The sequence below is a fragment of the Galeopterus variegatus genome, unplaced genomic scaffold (assembly GCF_000696425.1).
Source record: "Galeopterus variegatus unplaced genomic scaffold, G_variegatus-3.0.2 Scaffold4677, whole genome shotgun sequence".
NCBI classification, from domain to species: Eukaryota; Metazoa; Chordata; class Mammalia; order Dermoptera; family Cynocephalidae; genus Galeopterus; species Galeopterus variegatus.
Window position 1 is genome coordinate 6,107 of NW_007730788.1, and position 4,536 is coordinate 10,642.

Here is a 4,536-nt window from a genome sequence, read left to right on the forward strand (position 1 = left end):
TTTTAAAAAAAAAAAAAAAAAAAAAAAAAAAAAAAAAAAAAAAAAAAAAAAAAAAAAAAGAAAAATGTCTATTCAGCTCCTTTGTTCATTTTTTGAATTGGGTTATTTGGTTTTTTTACTGTGTAATTGCTTGAGTTCCTTGTATATTCTGGATATATATATATATTTTTTGTCTTTTTTTCGTGACCGGCAATGGATCGCAACCCTCAGTGTCGCGCCCGTACTGGACCGGGACTGGCAACGGGATCGCAACCCTTGGTGTTGCCCCCGCACCTCGCTCAGCCAGTGAGCGGCCGGTCTGTATGTGGGATCCGAACCCTCGGCGGGAGCGCCGCCGCGCTTCCCAAGCGGCGCACTGTAGCAGTGCGCCACCGGGCCAGCCCCTATATTCTGGATATTAATCCCTTGTCGATGCACAGTTTGCAAATATTTTCTCCCACTCTGTAGGTTGTCGTTTCATTCTGTTAATTGTTTCCTTTGCTGTGCAGAAGCTTTTTAGTTTGATATAGTCACATTTGTTTATTTTTTCTTTTGTTGGTTGTGCTTTTGGGCTCTTGTTCCACAACTCCATTTTAAAGATGAGAAAACCCAGGCTCTGAAAGTGTAAATTACTTACTGAACAGCACACAGCCTGTATGAGAGCCAGTGTGAGAGTAGAGCCAGTGTCAGTCCTAGGTCTGTCTCATTGGGTAGGCCATTGTTCTGAAAAGAGTTCGTGGAAAAATAGAATTAAAAGACAATACAAATGTGTCCACAAACTTTTTGAAGACCCCTCATGTGTGTATATATATACACACATTTACACAGTAATAGCCTTTTTGAGGTGTAATTTATGTACAATAAACTGTACCTATTTAAATAATACAACTTGATGTGTGTTTTAACATATGTCTATACCTGGCAAACCATCACCACAGTCAAGATGGTGAGCATATCCAATACTTCCAAAAGTTTCCTTCTGCCATTTTGTAATTCCTCCCTCCCATCTCTCCTGTCCCTCCCACTCCTGATCACAGACAACCATTAATGTGTTTTCTGTCACTATAGATTAGTTGCATTTTCTAGAGTTTTATACAAACGGAATCATATAGCATGTACTATTTTTTGTGTCTTCTTTTGCTCAGCATAATTGTTTTGAGATTCATTCATATTATTGCATGTTTACTCCTTATGTTGCTGATTAGTATTCCATGGTATGAACAAGCCACAATTTGTTTATAAATTCATCTATAGATAGACATTTAGGTTGTTTCCAGTTTGGGGCTATTACAAATAAAGTTGCTATGAAAAGTTTATGGTCAAGTCTTTGTATGACATATACTTTCTTTTCATTTGGATGAGTACTTAAGAATGGAATAACTCGACCTCATGGGAGGTATATGTTTAACTTAAAAAAACCCTCTTAAACTATTTTCCAAAGTGGCTGCACCATTTTGCATTCCCACCAGCAGTGCATAAGAGTTCAAGTTCCTCCACATCTTCACCAGCACTTGGTATGGTCAGTCTTTTTAATTTTAGCCATAGTAATAGATAAGTAGTGATATCAAATTTCTTACAGTTTTTTTTTTTTTTGTCTTTTTGTCTTTTTCCATGTCCGGCAACGGATCGCAACCCTCAGTGTTGCCCCCATACCGGACCGGGGACCGGCAACGGGATTGCAAACCTCGGTGTTGCTCCCGCGCCTCGCTCAGCCAGTGAGCAGGAGCCAGTCTGTATGTGGGATCCGAACCCTCGGATGGGAGCACCGCCGCGCTTCCCAAGCGGCGCACTATCCAGTGCGCCACCGGGCCGGCCCCTTAAGTCTGTTTTTGATTGCCCCAGTTTGGCTTGGTTTGAAGCCCATTCCTGAATCAATTAATTTTATTAGGAGCATAACACACACTGACTGGTTTGACCAAAGTCGAATACCCTATTGCTGGGACTGCTGAAGAACCCACATCCAGTCTGAACGGCAACCATTGCCCAAACTGAAATTGGGAACTGTCTTGAGAATAAATGGATCTTGAACATTTCTAAGTTAACTTGACCCAACAACAGCTCTGAAAGGAGCACACCCATATCTCCCTCGGTGCTGCTCCCGCGCCTCGCTCAGCCAGTGAGCGGGAACCGGTCTGTATGTGGGATCCGAACCCTCGGCAGGAGTGCCGCCGCGCTCCCAAGTGGTGCACTGTAGCAGTGCGCCACGGGCCGGCCCAGCAAAAAAATTTTAAAAAAAATTTTTTTTGAATCATAATTGATTATACATATTTTGGGGGTTCAACATTGAGATATGTTGATCAAATCAATATTACTAGCATATATATTGCTACAAATTATACTTATTCTTTTTGCCCCTTGTCCACTCTCACCCCATCTCCCTCTCCCTCCCCCTTCCCCCCTCTAATTACCCTAAATTTCTTCTCTCCTTCTGAAAGAGTAATGGTTACTCTGTTGACTTGTTGCCTAGATGATCTGTCCAATGTTGAGAGGTGTGTTCAGATCCCCCAACAATATCATAGAGTAGATGCTTCTTCTCTCACTTCTGGAATGGGCTTTGTGGAGAGAGACATCCTCTTCTTTTCTTTGGTCTCTGCTGGTGACTCTCCTTGTGTCAATGCACTCCAATGGCTGGTGGACCATCTGCATGGTGGTTATGGCGTCTAGCTGCTTTCGTGGCAGCCGTGGTTATTGTGGTGGCTGTGGTTGGCCACTCATATGGAGGTGATGTTTTTGGCATGCTCCTTGGTGCTGGCGGTGTGCCTGGTTGTGTGGGGGGGTACGGTCCCTGGCTCCATGCCTCAGGTCCCCTGGTGGGCCTGAGGCATTGGTGGTGTGCCTGGGCTGGAACTAGTTTTTTGTCCTTTGCTTACTTCTAAAATGGGGGAACTTCCTGTGGGGACCATTACTTGAGCTGTGTGGTTTAGCTAAATTGCTGCTGATTCCCTGGGGAAGGCTTTTTGTGCAGCTCAGGCTTTAATGGCTGACTTTATAGGTACTTCTGGCTCTCTAGAGACCTGGTGAACCTGGGTTGTGTAGAAACTCTGATATGGGCCTGAGTCTTTTCATCAAACTGTACCCCATGCAATTCTATATTCCTCACCAGTCTCCTCTGAGTGGACCTGTGCTGATTGGGGGACAGATTGTCTGTCCTTGCTGTGCCCCAATGTTCCCCCAGTTGACCTGTCTCCCCCATTGCCCGTGCAGCAAACACTTCCCATGGGACAGGCCATGCTCTGGTCCCTTGACTCACCAGCTTCCGAGTGGCTCCTTTATTTCAGTTATTGTGGTTCCTTGGTCCTATGTTGGTCCATGGGAACCCTATTAGTGGTCTTGCTGTCCTGGGGGCCACCAAGGCCCCCTTCTCCCCTGCTTCCTCCAAGCAACTTCATCTGAAGGGCACAGCTGCAGCTTTTGCCAGCTCCTGCTCCACGTGCTCAACAGTTTCAGCCTTAAAGGGGCCATGGCACAAAATGGTTGGAAAGGTTTTTTCTTTCTCTCATCATGGCTTCTCCTGCCTTCATGCACTCTGTAGGTCTCTCCTCCTCTTCCCCTGAGCTCTAGCAGTCCCAGCTTGGCTGTTGTTGCTTTTTTATAGTTGTAAATTGGTTGATTTGTTGGAGAGAGTGATGCTGGGGACTATCTATTTCGCCATCTTGACCAGAAAACTTTGAGGTTGATGATTGGGGTAGATATTTACATTTAGTAGTTGGAAAGATTTAGGGGCAGTATACATAGCCCCCTAACCAAACACTAGTTTTGGAGCCAGAGTCATTGAACACCACAGTAGTTCATGGTCCCACAAACTTGTGTGACCTAGGGCAATTAATATCATGTACCTTGTAGGGCTGTTGAACGGATTAAGAGATGTGTTGAATGAATTTAGCAGTCTGGCATGTGGTTAACATGCAATAAATGGTGGCAAGATTGTATGGTGCCACATGTCCCGAAGTATGTGACACTTTAAAGTTTTTTCTCTTAATACAGTACAGCCCTGGGACCTGAAAAGGACTGCCAGACATCTGAGGTCCTCAGGGAGGCAGGTTTCTCATTCAGGCAAAGGCATCTGAAACCCCCACACACAGATTGTCCACCTGCTACTATTTCCTCTCTTTAGAAGGGCAAAGGATGCCCTACTTTCAAGTATCCAGTTCCTCCTGTGGAAACTACGATGTCACTCTTCACAGAAGTAGCAACTAAGTCAGCTCTATTGGAAATCTCCAGAATCACCCTGAGTGATGTGTTTGCCTAGATCTGGGGTTGCATCTGCCCAAAGTCCACAGCTTGCCACTCTTCCCAAGTCTTTGTCTCCTGGCACCTGGAATCTGGCTCTAGGTGACTCTTAGCATGTGTCCGGAGCTCCACTGGGTGCAGCAGCCAGAGCAGAGGCCAAAGGAAAAAAGGCAGCTGGGAGCTGAGAGGAGCACTGCCCCGGACCCAATTATCAAAATTGTAATTAATTTTTAAAATAAAAATCATTTACGAGGATTGAAAATGGTGATGGGTCTGGAGCACCCGTGTCAGGAAACAGCGCGATCCTGAGAGCTGTGTGCTGTGATA